At 34.9% G+C, this 17,137-nt stretch overlaps 1 long non-coding RNA gene across 1 annotated transcript in view; it reads left to right on the top strand.

Annotated features, from left to right (window-relative positions):
• Positions 1–753: 753 nt before the first annotated feature.
• The window catches only part of LOC118764961, a 24,569-nt gene continuing 8,185 nt past the window's right edge, over positions 754–17,137 (top strand). Inside the window, exons 1-2 of the long non-coding RNA XR_005000802.1 lie at positions 754–765; positions 16,464–16,474. This is a non-coding gene — a long non-coding RNA (uncharacterized LOC118764961). The remainder of the gene's footprint in view (positions 766–16,463; positions 16,475–17,137) is intronic.

The following is a 17,137-nucleotide window of genomic DNA, read 5'->3' as shown; positions in this document are numbered from 1 at the left end:
ACTTAAATTAATTATTAATTAAAGCTAACGAAAATCTAATTCTGATTAAATAAAGAGAAACTGAATTCTGGTTCTAGCGTTTCTTTGTATCTGTGTTACGTAATTAGGTGTTGATTTGTATTAATTAAGTTATAACAACGTTTTCTCGAAATCAAATTCATTAGATTGTGCTGAATTGTCATAAAATGTATATTTAAAATATCAATTTTAAATGTCTTAATTAGAAACTAGGAATGAACAAATCGCTATTTAGTGCACTTATACCAAACATACATACATACCCGCGCACACACACACACACACACGTACCACACGCACATACACGTACCACACGCACATACACACGCGCACAAGATTATGTAAATGTACATTATCCTGTGCAAATTGAGCAAGACGAACATTCTTTTAAAAGAATTTATGCAATAATATATATTTTTAAATCGTTACACGCGTTAAAAAAATGCGTAGAAATACCTTTACGAATTAATATAGAATAGCCTGTCCCTTGGGTTTCTTCCACTCAACTAAGAGGTAAACTGGCAGAGCCGTTAGCGAGTTGAATAGACAATTCTTTCCACTTCTCTGTTCACTGAGTTCGAACTATGTCGAGATCAAATTTGTCTTTTTGGGGGGAGTCTATAATAGACCAATTCAGCATTTGGGGTCTATTCATTTATCTCTTCTTCCTTCTCTCGTTCTTTCAAACCTGGAGAAAAACTGACTCGGCCAATGTACACTGCATGTTAAATCACACACAGAATGTTTGTTTTTATGCTAAGTTATAATAAAAACAATTGAACATTAAACTGTAGAATTACTCACTACTTTTGCAGAGGACACACAATTTTTCAACAAGCATAAGCATGGTGACAATGACTTCGAACTGCTATGCTATATTTCGTCGGACTTTCCAACTTCGGGACTTCAAAGTCTCTGAAATCACGTGATGTAGTAGTTCCACCACCGGTGATAGACAATTTTCGTCTGCGATACATGTTTGTGCTTTGAAGCACTAAATGCCTATACGCTATGGTCTTCCAAAACGAATACTGCAGTATTACGGCGTTCTTACAGTACTGCCACGCTATGTCGAATATAAAGATTGATATGCCTATGTATATATATACGTAAAAATGGTGATCATATTGTATATATGTATATGTATGTATATGTATATATATATATATATATATATATATATATATATATATATATATATATATATATATATATAGGTAAACAGTAAAAATAATTACAGACATGGACAAGAACATGAAACACCACAGAGACGACACAAGAACCACAGGACGGGACATTCGAAGCCCTCAGTCATCAGTCAAGAACCAGATCATCTTAGCAATTTCGGCTGATTAAATATATATATATACATTCAGAAATGTAAGGGTACGTGGACTGTTGGCGATTTTTCCTTATTTTTCCTTCTTTCTCTTTGGACTCTCCTGTTTCCGACGAAGAGCCATGCTCGAAACGTTAACAACTCTTCGTATTCGAGTACTGCCATCGCCTGATCGAAAGTCCGACACATGCGAAGGCTTTGACCAGCCATCTTTGTGTTAGACCTTACTTTCTTTTCAAGCGATGCCTGTGCATGATGATTGTTTATAGCGGGGAAAAGATTTGTACAAATCCAATCCCACTCTCTGAACATGGACGACATAAACTCGAAAAGAAGAACTAGTCTACATCATCGAATATTGTCAGTGTCGCAGGTTTTCTCTCGGAGTTTCCCTCTCCTACAGAGGAAAACAACAGAGCTCCCCCCCCCCCACCACCACCACCACAGTGGGCCAAACTCGTGCCTGGATACCAACTCAGGTATTTCCACGTCTCCGCCCATACATACATTCATATGTACACATATAGTACACATATCTCATGTCACCCGTGGGTGCTACTGGTAACATATAACCTAGTAACACCTGTTGCATGATCGGGTCGTCGGCGACTAAACTGGCCACCCCATCAAGCTTGCTTGGTGAGGAGGGTGATTGTTGGTCACCCTACAGGATGAAAAATAAGACCTATCAAAGGGCGGAAGAGCTCATGAGCAGTCAACATACATACATAATGCTTACATACATACATACATACATACATACATACATAATACATAATGCATACATACATACATACATACATACATACTACATACATACATACATACATACATACATACATACATAAATGCATGCGTCTCTGCGTGCAAAAAGTTCAGTTTCTATAGCGAGATTATAATTTCACATTTATACCAACAACAACTGTTGCACTTGGTTTCGTAAGCAAATGGCCAAGTGACAATCTGGAAAAGCTTGGGCTTTCGGAAAGGGAAACCAAACATCTTACACGCAAATTGCAAATAAAATCTGTAAGCGGAATACTAAAAACTTACTATTCCGAGCAAGATTTTCTCAAGTTCAAAACTTGAATTTGTTTTTTGTTTATAATATTCCAGCTGCAGCGCTTTGTATCTTTGCTAGAAATCATCTCCTTCTTTACAGGAAAACTTCAATTAAAAATTAAAAACAGAAAATGCGTACAACATGCATACACGCCTGTATGCATACAAAATGCGTCGAATCTAATTTGCCAAAATCTTTAGTGATTCATTTTCGTTTTTGTTTGTTTTGCTATATGTCTTTTATTATTTCTGACTATTTATTTTGTGATTATATATAAAGATGCATATGTGTGTATGTGTCTGTCTGTCAGTGTATGTGTGTATCTGAGTGTGAGTGTGTGTGTGCGCGCGCGCGCGCGAGTGTGAAGTAGTTGTATTACGAAGGGATATGGTTTTCTTTCGTTTCCTTTAAATTATCATAGACGTAAGTGGCCTCAAACAATAAGCTATTTATGCATTTCCTGTTTAATATTTCATAACATGTAGACGCAGCTTGATTTGACATATTGTGTGTCATTAGCTCAAAGTGTTCGATAATCAATTATCGATCTTCTTTACGTGTAGTTCACCAAGGAGGAAGTTGACGATTATCTTCCTCATTTTCAATCAGAAAGAGAGTAAGTGGGAGGGAGAGAGGAGAGAGAGGGAGGGAAAAAGACGTATATTTAATTTAGAGATGAGATTATGGATAGGTGCAGGCATGGCTGTGTGGTAAAATGTTTGCTTCCTAATCACGTAGTCTCGAGTTCAGGCCCTCTACAAGGGACCATGAGAAGGTGTCTTCTATTATAGCCTTTGGCCGACCAAAGCCTTTTACGTGGAATTGGCAGACGTAAACTGAAAGAACCCTGTATATTTATGTGTGTGTGTCTTTCTTTGTGATTTTCCTCCACCACTGCTTGACAACCGGTGCGTTTACCTCCCCGTAACTTAGCAATTCGATAGAGTAAGTACCAAGCTTAAAAAATAAGTACTGAGGTCGATTTATTCGTCTAAAAATTCTTCACGTTGGTGCCCTAGCATAGCCGCAGTCTAATGATTGAAACAAGCTTCTTCCGTTGCTCTAAGCAAATCAGTTTCATGATTATGCGGAGGGCTTTCCCTTTTATTTTTAATATTATGCTTTGTATTATCATAAATGTGTTCTGCTTCATTTATTTTCCCAGAGTACTTAAATTTCTGAATATTACTTTTAAATTTTTACAGATGATTGAAAATAGGTTTAAATGAAAAAAATTATTATTAAAACTCCTTTACTTTAAGTAGAAACGGAAATACTCGGTGTCCTATAAATAGGACACTAAGACAATGTGATATAGCTTATTTAAGGTTTTCATTTAGTGTCCTATTTATAGGACAGTGGGACTTAATGGGTTAATGATGTATAGAGATAGACACGGACACCATATATATGAAATATTATCTTCTTAGACAATTCTTTTAACGTTCGTTCATTAACCGGCTTTAAATGGGGAAATTTCCTTAGTTAATTACAGACAGAAAAATAAGCACGTGCTTATGGCATCAAGGGACGGGGCACCACAGAAATGAAAATGGCTTACGGCATGAAAGAAATCACTTTAAACATGCTAAAATAATATTCGTAATGCCTTATCTCTACTAAATATAGAAGCAGAAGTTTTATGTAAAATTAATTTTAACAATATCATCGAAGACTTTGTAATCAATTTTTTTTTTTTAAACCGAGAAAATTTTCAAATACAAATAAAATGGAAGCATACAAAAATAAACATCATTTTCCATCTTGCTGTGAATTTTGTTTCATTCTGAAAAATAAAAATTTATTTTATGGTTTATTATTGTTTATATTTTGAATTATTTTTGTTTACATTTTGAACCGTTTACATATACTTGAGGGTACCAAAATCTTTTAAGTGCTTAGGGCTTCTATGGGCCTTAATCTGGCCCTGATTACAGATATCCTTAAAATTAATAAACCATGTGATTTAACACCACAAGAATAAATTCACTCACATTTATACAACAGGTGAAGCGGGAATTAAGAATACGGAACAAAATCTAAAAGACCGATGAGAAAATATAAACGATTCTTTGAAAGAATATCTCGAATATAGTCGTGTCGTACAAGAAATACTTTTCGGTATTTACACACAGAAACACTCACAAATACAGATATATACACATCCACCTCACCAAAGACATATACGCACACACGCACCCATAACCACACGCGAACACACTCATATACACACATACACCCATACATGCCCAAATATTTGTTTTTATGTATGTGGCTGTGTGGTAAGAAGTTTCCTTCCCAGCCACTTGGTTCAGGGTTCAGTCCCACTATGTGGGGCTTTAGGCAGGTGGCTCATACTATAGCCTCAGGCAGACCAAAGCCTTGGTAGGCAGAAACTGAAAGAAACCCGCTTTGTGAGGGGGGTATGCATGTATCCCTCAGTGTGTATGTGTGTGTTTTTGCGTCGGTTTTTGTCTGTCAACACCATTTGAGAACCAGTGACGGTGTGTTTACGTCCCGTAACTTAGCCATTTGGCAAAAGAAAACGATTCAGCAGCAGACTTCAATTCGTTGACTAAAATTCTTCAAGGCAGTGCTCCAGCAAGGCCGCAGTCTAATGACTGAAACAAGTAAATGAATAAAAGAATATATATCGAGTCATATTAGAGCTTATTTTTACATAAATTTTATAGTACATGCATTTTTTACTTGTCTCAGTCATTAGACTGCGGCCATGCTGGGGGACACTGCCTTGAAAGACTTTCTAGTTAAACGAATCGACCCCAGTACTTATTTTTTAAAAGCTTGGTACTTAGGCAATCCGTCTCATTTGCTGGGTCCAGAACAATTTCTCACTGCACAGCCATCTCCAACTCAAAATGAGATAACTACGACTTTCCATGAAAATAGGATTGTGTGCAGCTGCCAACATCAGATCCATTAAGTTTACACTCCATTATATTGGCCACCAAGCTACCATAGATTTATCGAACTGATTGAAAATATGCACTGTGTATGTAGTATATCGATCTGTGTATGTAAGTATGTATGTATGTATGTATGTATATATGTATGTATATATGTATGTATATATGTATGTATATATGTATGTATGTATGTTTGTATGTATGTATGTAAGAGAAATAAATGCAAATTAAAAATTCTCATAGAAATAGACCCATGGTAAACACTGATGTGGCTATTAAAATTCAAAACAGAACGTGTGTAAAATGTGGAAGGGCGTGCCTCTCAGTTGGAGGTCTTAAAATACATGTTAAGAGAGTGCTTATGGTGGCTGGTGGCACCTGCTTCTCCTGCCAGCCAGCACAGTTGTCTAGTATGTAATAAAATGTGTAAAAGCTTGGCCGGGCTTAAAAGTCATATAAGGGCATCACATGGCAATAATCATGAATCATTTCAGTAAGTCTTCTTGGTAATGGCTTTTCTCGTGTAACGAGGATGCAGCTGTGTGATGTATGTATGTATGTATGTATGTATGTATGTATGTATGTATGTATGTATGTATGTCTGTATGTATGTATGTATCTATGTGATTGTGTGTGAGTGGTCAGGTTGAATTAAGAAACGTATCTTAGGAGACACGAAACAACTCCATTTTGAAAACAAATAGAAATATAATAGACTGAGAACTTATTGGAAACGCATTTGGATGCATGCCAAACTTTAACCTCACATACTGTCTCTTCGCATTAAACGTTTTGTTTTAATATACCTTTACAATTTTATGTTCAATAAAATCTCTCTAATTTTACATTTTGGAAGTATTCTCAGAGAAATTGTAGCACACTTAAATTTTTTTCTTCATTATTCCAAGCTTAAGGTGAAGTTGTAGCGAATATATTTTCTTCAGCTCAACCAAAATATATAATTGGCAGATATTTCTTTCAAGAATGCATGAAGATATGTTTGGCGAATTTTCTTCCATTATGGCGCCCTATAATAGCTTGCCAGTGTAAGAGACATATAAAACATCAGTATATGGTGAATTCTATTTACATATCTCTTACCATAAGCAATTATATTAAGATTTGCATAGAGATTCTATGGTGATCATTGCATTGAGTTACGTTAACAAGGATCTTCATGTTGAATTAAGATTTAAAATATCTCTAAGTTAACAGCTTTTAAACTTCGAGATGACGGCTCCATAGCTTCCAACATGTCTTTTAGATAAACTTGCAGAATGTACATTAACGTCAGAACAATAACAGAGATATCATTCACTTTGAAATAAAGAGCTAAATCGAAATTTCGATTTTTATAGTAACCCACTTTTGTATTTTCTATATGCAGTAACTTTTTTTCAGACGAGAAGCAAAAGATTCTGCCTGTATATAGCGCTTGCATCTTTTAAAGATCTGTTTCACTTTGGTTTCCTTTGTGACAGAACTAAGAATCTAAGCTACAAACATTAAAAAAAACGCCTGGTTGGTTTTCCTTTTTTTTCTTCCTTTCTCCACTCATGTTGATAGTTTAGTTAGGATATGTTTTAATCTTAGATGAAATATAGAATCTTAAATATGATAGCTAAACCAAATTCTAAAAAAATGAAAATATCTCAATAAATGTACGTGCCAGGGGAAAATGTCCAAACTGCAAAATATACCAGAAAAATATCTAAAATCATGTCTTGTGAAAATTATTTGTTGACATTTGTATAGAAACTAAAGATATTATTTGTAACTTTATAAATTGTCCACAGCTGTTTCTTCGTAGATTTTCTCGTTGTTCAGTGTTAAGTGGACAACGGTGTTATATAATATCTTTTGTGCTAACACTAGAGAAATTTTGTGATAATCGATGGGTATCATGAAAACTAGCAGTAATAGAAATCGTTGTTAATCAACAAACAATTATGAATAGTGTGTTTAAATTTGTATCTCTGCATCAAATGACACTCTAAAAAATATTAAATATCTTAGAAGCTATATTTGTTATAATATTCGGGAAGAATATCTAATCCTGGTTTTCAATTTATCTATATCTTCTATAGAAAAATAAATCAGAGGTGACGACGGCTTTTCATTTAATTAATTGCTTTGTTAAAGATAGAAAGCATGTGTGAAATAAATTTCAATGAAAACCGGTTCAGAATGAAGACGTGAAGGAGGAATGTAGCAAGAGGCGGTAAGATATGATGAGGGTAAAATTTCTCTGTGACACGTTATTCAAGTTTTGTCGGGTGCCAAGAACTTGAAAAGATTTGTTACGCCACTAGAATGAAGCAGCCGAGTTGGCTCGGCTTAAACGACTCCATATTGAATTTACATTATATAAAGAAATAGTTGATGACCGAAAGTAATTCATAGCCGAATCCTACTGAGTGTTGTTGAATTCTGTTATAAATAAACGGCGAAAAACTAAGTACATTAAAACATGTAGCTACCAAATTTAGTGCGTTTGATTCAAAATATCAATATTTTGACAATACTGATAAATTGAAGAGTTTAGAATTTTTGAGAGTCAAGTAATCTAATCAGATATGATTCAGTGTAGAACTAGACTTGCACAGAAGTTTCATTCATTCAGGCACTTACAAAGATAAGAGTACTCATGGTGGGTAAATTCAAATTGCAAACCATTGACCATCAAAATGAACTTAAATTGATAATGATGTGCTTCATTTATCATTAATTGTCTACATTGTTAATATGCTTTCAATACATATTCTAGTCTTACTTGTAACTAGTGCAGTTGCAGATAGACACGCTTGCCAACACAAGCATAAACCATACTTTGTCTTCGCCAATTAGTGATGACGGAGAGTCTAAGTTAGCTTTGCTCTCCATCGAAGGATATTTGCTAGTGAAAGAGTTTATAGTAAAATAACATACAGCTTTGCCAGTATGGCGCCTTGATGAAAGAAATAGTTGTAGTTATTGCAAACAACTATCCTACGGCATTGTTTGGTTTTCATTTTGCAGTTAAAATATTGAATAACTCAATAAATTTTTGTGTTGTTTTCATATTAACCATGGTTTATATTTATGTGTTCATTAATTTTTGATTTTAAATGCAAAATATTTATTATGTACTTCCTTAAAAATTACGTATTTCCAATTGTTTTGACTGTAAGTAAAGAATAACAATTATGTACTTCCTTTAAATTGTATCTTTCTTGAGTTTTGACTTTAAATGCAAAATAACAATTAAGTTGTTCCAACGAATCAGTGTCTTTGTATTTTGATTTTTAGATACACAATGAAAATGTATTATGAATTAAATTATGAATTAAATTGCCCTGAAACCAATTTATGTGCACGTCGCCGGCATCCTTACTTCAGAAACTCACTAAACTCGTGACATGTATGCATACACACACACACACACACACACAACACACACACACACACACACACATACACATACACACACACATGCATCTAATGACGTGATGGAAATGGTACAAGAGTAACCGTATATCTATGCACCTACACATATAACTGCATGCACACACCTCAATATTAATATACGTACACTTGTTCTATTGTGTATTACAAATATTGTATATCATATATTATTTTAATTATATTGGTGGTGGTATTCTTTTGTGTGTTGTCATTTTTAGAGGTTGGTGCAGGTGGCATATTGGCGTACAGTTTATTGTATTTAGAAAAAGATGATATTGTGGATAACGGTGGACGGAGGCTAATTGAAATACTGCAGTTATAATAATAGCTGTCCAAGAACATGATATGTGGAGTAGAAAAACGAGGGCCACCTGTATTAAGACACGGCAGCATATTATAGGGGTATTGGTAGTCTAACAAATTTACTACAGCACTTATGTTTGTTTGTGGTGGATAAATTCAAGTTGTAAACCATTGACCATCAAAATGTACTTAATTTGATAATGATATTATTGGGGTATTGGTATGCTAAGGTATGCAGAGGAGTTGTTGGTCACATTAAAGATGTAATATGAAAATGACTTTTTGTTACCTTAGCGTACAACTAACTAATAATTCTTTATTCTATAGGCACAAGGCCTGAAATTGTAGGGGGAAAGGGGCTAATCAATTATATTGACCCTGGTACCCAACTGGTGTTTATTTTATCGACCTCAATATTCGACTGGTACTTTTTTTAACGACTCTGAAAGGAGGGAAGAATTTGAACTCAGAACATAAAACCAGAAGAAATACTGCTTAGCATTTCGTCCGGCGTGTTAACGATTCAGCCATCTCTCCGACTTTGACGACTGAAATAATAATAGATTGTTGCAAAATATACTCAGTTGGCCAAGTACATGTCCTTTCGACGATGAGGACTAATTCTAATTCTAATTCAGAGTTTAACAAATTAAGTGGCTGGATCAGTATACTCTATTTTCAGACAAACACAGAAATTCGAAATAATTGGGGTAAAAATGTGCAGTTTTGATGATTAAGGAAATGGTCTTAAAAAATAAATATCTTTGTTATTTAGATTTCAAATATACTTTGAGAGTGTGGTGTATTCCATATTCGTATCTAAAGGAGTTACTATGTTGGTCGAATTTTATTTGAAATATTTTTTTCCATCAGAGAGATGTATTTTCTCGAGGGGGTGCGTCGTTGTTATTTCTGATCGACACCAGTACTTTTTTTTCAAGTCTGGTACTCTTATCATCTCTTTTGATGGGCCGCTAAATTACGGAGACGTAAATACACCAACGCCAACGCCAGTTGTCAAGCGATGGTGAGAGACAAACACACAAATGTGTGTGTCTTCGTGTGTGTATATAACAAGCTTCTTTCTGTTTCCGTCTATCAAATCCCTAGTCTTTGGTCAGCTTGAGCCAATAGCAAAAGACACTTGGCGAAGGTGCCACACAGTGGGACAGAACCCTGAACCATGTGACAGAGAAACAAACCTCTCACCATACAGCCACGCCCGTTCCTATATATTCTATAGCTCATGAGAGTCAGGATGGCTTTATAGCTATTGTGTATGTAAGTGTTATATAAGGGCTCGTTTGACTTTATTCAAATGTTTGTTCTGCATGTGGTGTTAATGTTTTCTTCTTTAAATACGCTTGCAATTCAGATTAGGGGGAAAAAACAATGCAACCCTTACCAAACTTGCTTCCTTTTGGGATAACATCCTGTTAAGAATAGAAGATACCATAATTAAATTTCTATTCTCTAATAGAATTTCTGCCCCTTGTTTTCGCTCACAGTCGTATCTTGGTTTACTGTCAGATATTTCGCCCATGTGTATTGACTCATTCATTGATTTGTTATTAGCGAACAACTGTTATTTATTCTGAAATTCTGTGCGTTACACTTCTGTTATAAATATATTTACATCAGACATAAATATAAACCAATATCAGTACCAAACAACTATTTCATTTTAGTTACCTCACAAATATAAACAGAAAATAACATTGGGATTTAAAATTTGAACGACATCGACCATAACTAAATACAGTACAATATTAAACAAAATTCAAGGGGGAGAGGCTAACTGTCCCCACCGACGGTTTGGAAACATTTACTGTGGTATCGTTAAATGTTTTAGAAGCGTATGTAGATGCGAGTAAATCTGGACATTCTTTCGAGTCTCCCAGTCTTTGATCCAGCTGTACATCTAAAATGTGACGGCTAAAGAGAGAAAGAGAGAAAGAGCTGCACTATCGGTTGATACTAATTTTAAGCTGAACATTCTGAAGTGATATGAAATAAACGGCCTTGTTCAAGAACACAACTCAGCACGCAGTTCAGGAATTGAGCCTGCGTCATTATAATTTTTAGTCAAATATCCACACCACATGGCCACGTGCCTTCGTATCCGAAACCAGCGAAACTTCAAATCAACCGATGCCAGGTAGATAATAATAACGGACAACAAAAACCATCACTTTGTCATTGTAAGGAAATTCAATCAAAAATCGTTAATTCAGATTTCATTTCAAGGTTGTCACTTGTTCACCAAACTCCAGTCTCTTGGTAGGTCTTCAATTTCTGAAAGAAAATACCGAAAACAATTAAATGGCGTACGGTTTCTCATGAATGAATAGATGTAATTATAGACCAATATATCTATTACTTGCTAAAGAAAATATGTGTACATTGTCAAAGTTGTTTTGTCAGAAATAATTCTAAAAAGTTTTTAAATAAATACACACAAACAAACGAAGACATGCACATACTTACATAAATGCAAACTAATACACGTGGGCCACAAAAGCATAAAACCAATATAAATACACAAACACATAGAGAAACATATAAACCTACTTCATACATAGAAAATGTATACATTGAGCTTATAATTCTCTCTTTCTCACTTTCTCTCTCCTCCCCCCTTCACTGTATGCTTATTTATCTATAGCTTTCTTTCTCACTCTTATGTATGTACCGTATTTGATGGCCTGTAAGACGGATGAGTGCATAGGACGTACCCTAGCCCAGGTTATACTTACGTAAAAATTTACTGCATCCACATTCGATATAAACATACCGTAGGCGATTGTTCACAAACAGATGGCAGCATACGTTTTGTGAACATACCGTTTTGAGCGAGTTCTGAGTCTACATAGAGTACATTGGACGCAGGGGAGAGGGTGGGTAAAAAAAAGGTGCGTCTTATAGGCCATCAAATACGGTATGTATGTATGTATGTATGTATGTATGTATGTATTATGTATGTATGTATGTATGTATGTATGTATGTATGTATGTATTTATGTCATTATTCAGTTTATTTCAAGATTTCCCGCCAATAGAGAAAGAATCTGTTTCTAAGCTAGATCCAAGGCTCCTTTATTGGAATTTTTCAACATCAGCAACAGGGTATTTTTGTTTGTATGTATGTATGCATGCATGTATGTATGTATGTATGTATGTATGTATGTATGTATGTATGTATGTATGTATGTATGTATGTATGCAGTGTGTTACAATATATGTACATACATACATATATATATGTGTGTGTGTGTATACATATATATATATATATATATATACACTCAAAATATGGGGGTTTAGTTCGCAGGTGATCTAAACGATTAGGTACGCTAGGTAAGTGCTGTAACGACTCCAAGGTTATAGCCGAGACGGTAGTTATGGAACCATTGCAGATTTCCGATGAAGTGGATATATAATTGCTAAAGAAGACATACATATTATTATTAGTAATAGTAGGAGAAAAGTTTTGGAGCCCTAGTAATCCGTTACAGAACTTACCTAGCGCACCTAACCGTGTAGATCACTTGTGAACTAAACCTCAAAAACTTTTTCTTATACTATTACTAATAATAATGTATATGACTTGAGATGCTTGTTGTCCTCTTTAACAATTATATAAATATCCTTTTATTCTTTTATTTGTTTCAGTCATTGACTGCGGCCATGCTGGAGCACATATATAATTTAATTATTATTCAGTTTTGAAGGTTTATAACACGTGTAAAAGATCATACCTTGGACCCTCAAAGTACTCCTTTTTATCATTAATTGATCTTCTTTCTAATGAGAATACCACACTAGCCAGGTAGTACATATCGACCCCAGGACTTATTCTTCGTAAGCCCAGTACTTATTCTATCGGTCTCTTTTGCCGAACCGCCAAGTAAAGGGGGCGTAAACATACCAACATAGGTCGTGAAACGATGGTGGGGTGACAAACACAGACGCACAAACATACAAACACTTCACACACACATATATATATGTGTGTGTGTATGTGTGCATGTATGTATGTATGTATGTATGTATGTATGTATGTATGTATGTATGTATGTATGTATGTATGTATGTATGTATGTATGTATGTATGCAGTGTGTTACAATATATGTACATACATACATATATATATGTGTGTGTGTGTATACATATATATATATATATATATATACACTCAAAATATGGGGGTTTAGTTCGCAGGTGATCTAAACGATTAGGTACGCTAGGTAAGTGCTGTAACGACTCCAAGGTTATAGCCGAGACGGTAGTTATGGAACCATTGCAGATTTCCGATGAAGTGGATATATAATTGCTAAAGAAGACATACATATTATTATTAGTAATAGTAGGAGAAAAGTTTTGGAGCCCTAGTAATCCGTTACAGAACTTACCTAGCGCACCTAACCGTGTAGATCACTTGTGAACTAAACCTCAAAAACTTTTTCTTATACTATTACTAATAATAATGTATATGACTTGAGATGCTTGTTGTCCTCTTTAACAATTATATAAATATCCTTTTATTCTTTTATTTGTTTCAGTCATTGACTGCGGCCATGCTGGAGCACATATATAATTTAATTATTATTCAGTTTGGAAGGTTTATAACACGTGTAAAAGATCATACCTTGGACCCTCAAAGTACTCCTTTTTATCATTAATTGATCTTCTTTCTAATGAGAATACCACACTAGCCAGGTAGTACATATCGACCCCAGGACTTATTCTTCGTAAGCCCAGTACTTATTCTATCGGTCTCTTTTGCCGAACCGCTAAGTAAAGGGGGCGTAAACATACCAACATAGGTCGTGAAACGATGGTGGGGTGACAAACACAGACGCACAAACATACAAACACTTCACACACACATATATATATGTGTGTGTGTATGTGTGCATGTATGTATGTGTGTATGTATGTATGTATGTATGTATGTATGTATGTATGTATATATATATTGTCTGAAAATGGAATTAATCTGTATTTCTAACCAATTTGGATTCGATATCGTAGTAAAGAGTAAATTATGTTTTTCATATTTTTCCATCATAGTCGTAGGCTCGTGGTACTGCACTTTCATGTTGTGTAGAGAACCTTGAAAAAACATCATTTACAGGTTTGTTTCACTTATGCACCAGTATTTTTGACTAGATTAGCGATCAGAAAATACTTTTTACTGCTCACCATTAAGTTTCCGTTGCTCTGAACGTGTATAAGTAAAGTTATCAACTTGGATGTAAGAATCCACAGTCTGATACTGGAAAAGTTTTACACCAAAAATAATTGAAATGCTGCAATCCTGCGCTCTATACTGCCTTATGTTGTAGCATAGTAATTTTGTTACGTTGAAGATATATATTTCCTTCAATGTTTATTTATATAAATTGGCTGTCATCCAGACTTTCCAAATAGGTAAACTAATGTATACGTTATTGTATCTAAGTTTGGACTAAGTACATTTGAATTTATCCTAGGGCTACTTTCATCGCTAGAAATTTTCTTTCGAATGGTGATTCTCCAGTTTTTGTCGTAAATAACATAACTGTTAAGTTGTATTACTGTCTGCATTCCCATCTTTCCCGAATACTATAATTACGATAGATAAATACTTATTTTCCAGTAAAATGTTATCTTCTTCCTCACACTAGACTTCATTTAATGTATTATATATTTTTGTGTTTAGATTTTCTCCTACGAAATTATCAATATTTCGAATAATTTCATTCAAACAGCCTCGACTATATCTGTTATTTATTCCAATGTCGTTTCTATCTCTGAAATCTATTGTCATTTCGACATTTATTAAACGCTCATTAATATACTTAACCAGGCACTCTGAAATAATAAGCGGCAAGTCTAATTTGGTCTTGGCTGCAAAGGTAACAGATTATACGGTCTTATGTTATCTTTGAAGTTTCGATAGTGTGTATGATCTAGATTATTCATTAAATCTTGCAAATATTCGAGGAATTCCTGCTGATGTTAATACAGCATTTTATCCCTATGATGACAACAGTTGATAAATTTTCCATCAGTGAGAAGTTTTGGTAAAAAGTTTATTGAACTAAAAAATCATGGCAAACAATTTACTTTTCTTCACAAGAAATTTTATCGTTTTTACATTATTTACCTTGCGGTGATTCTCAGAACACTTATCTTTTCTCTGTCGATCTTTCTTTCATTTTCTTCCTACATGTCTTCTGGGAACACTTGAATAAAGATGCCTGTGACAGTAGTTTCGCTTTTATGTTGAGATATTCTTGTGATATGTCAGTGAAATACAGAGCAAACAAATGTCATTCATTGAGTCACAATAAGCGTTAAACTCGACGACATTGTATTTTAAGTCGTTCGCTGTGAAAAATATGGACTTTGCCCTCAGTTGTTTCATATTCTCAGCAATGTCAGCACTGTAGAGTCACTTCAGCATTTGCATTTTTTCTCTTCTATTTCTATCCTTCTCCATTCTGAAATTTCAACTTGCGACATCCTTTTTGCTCTTTCCTGTAATTCTTATATTATGCATTCTTCTTTCCTCAATTACTTCTACTATTCCTGAAAACCTCTCTCTCTCTCTGTCGTTGATTTTCTTTTATTGCATTTTGTGAAAAATTTCCTCTTTTGTACACAACTCTTTCTCTTTCTTTTCTTCTCCTTCCCAGAATTCTCTTTGTGATACATAATATCATTTCATATATATGTTTCTTAAAATCTCGTCTCTCCTCCTGGCCTAGCGTTTATATTCATTTTCTTGCCATAATTTCTGTTTCCTGTCTCGCAAATTTGCAGTTCTCGCAGACGTAATTTCTCTTAAACTTTATTCTTTTTTTTGTCTTCCTTTCTCTTTCCGTAGCTATTCTTCCTGAATTTCATCGATTTTGTCGTTTCGTGAAGCAATTACTTGAAAAACCTTTCACATGCGCTTCTTTCATTCAATATATAATCCAAAAATAAAAGATCCACTTCCCTCGGGTATGATATCTGAACTATTTAGAACTTTTATTTATACTGATACTCATTAGAGTTGGTGCAAAAAAAACAAGCAAATTAAAAGTAAACATAAAGTATAAAATGTTAACCCGGGAAAATCTTTTTGATTTTTCTTGTTCAGTGTTATTGATTCATTAAATAATGGTTTTAAAATCTTTATACACGTTATCATGGTACTCCGTCGGTTACGACGACGAAGGATCCAGCTAACCCGATCAACGGAACAGCCTGCTCGTGAAATTGACATGCAAGTGGCTGAGCATTCCACAAACACGTGTACCCTTAATGTAGTTCTCGGGGAGAGTGTGACAGGGCTGGCCCCTTTGAAATACAGGTACAACAAAAACAGGAAGAAAGAGTGAGAGAAAGTTGTGGTGAAAGAATACAACAGGGTTCGCCACCAGCCCCTGCTGAAACCTCGTGAAGCCTTTTCGGTGTTTTCGCTCAATAAACATTCACAACGCTCGGTCTGGAAATCAAAACCGCGATCCTATGACCGCGAGTCGCTGCCCTAACCACTGGGCCACTGCGCCTCCACATGCACGTTATATACCAACAATATCTATGTCATCTAAACTTTCAGTTAATTCTTGGAACTTGTATTCTATCACACTCTCACCTCTCACTCTTTCTCTTTCTTTCTATTGTTTTCTGTTACATCATCTCTCACCGTCACCATAAACTGACTATTGTTTGTCTGGGTACGCAGTTTTAAAATTATTATTTATAATGAAACATAAGGCGGCGAGCTGGCAGAAGCGTTAGCACGCCGGGCGAAAAAAAACTACTTAGCGGCATTTCGTCCGTCCTTACGTTCTGAGTTCGAATACTGCCGGGGTCGACTTTGCCTTTCATCCTTTCGATGTTGATAAAATAAGCACCAGTTGAGCACCGGGGCCAATGTAATCGATTATCCCCTTCCCCAAAAATTTTAGGCTTTGTGCCTATATTGGAAAGGATTATTTATAATGAAACATTAATTCGTGCCATGAAAAGGCATAACGAATTTTAGAAAAACAAATTATATAAAA

This window comes from Octopus sinensis, linkage group LG10 (assembly GCF_006345805.1).
Source record: "Octopus sinensis linkage group LG10, ASM634580v1, whole genome shotgun sequence".
Taxonomy (NCBI): Eukaryota; Metazoa; Mollusca; class Cephalopoda; order Octopoda; family Octopodidae; genus Octopus; species Octopus sinensis.
The sequence above is the reverse complement of the archived record's forward strand: the minus strand, read 5'-3'. Positions and strand labels throughout refer to the sequence as shown.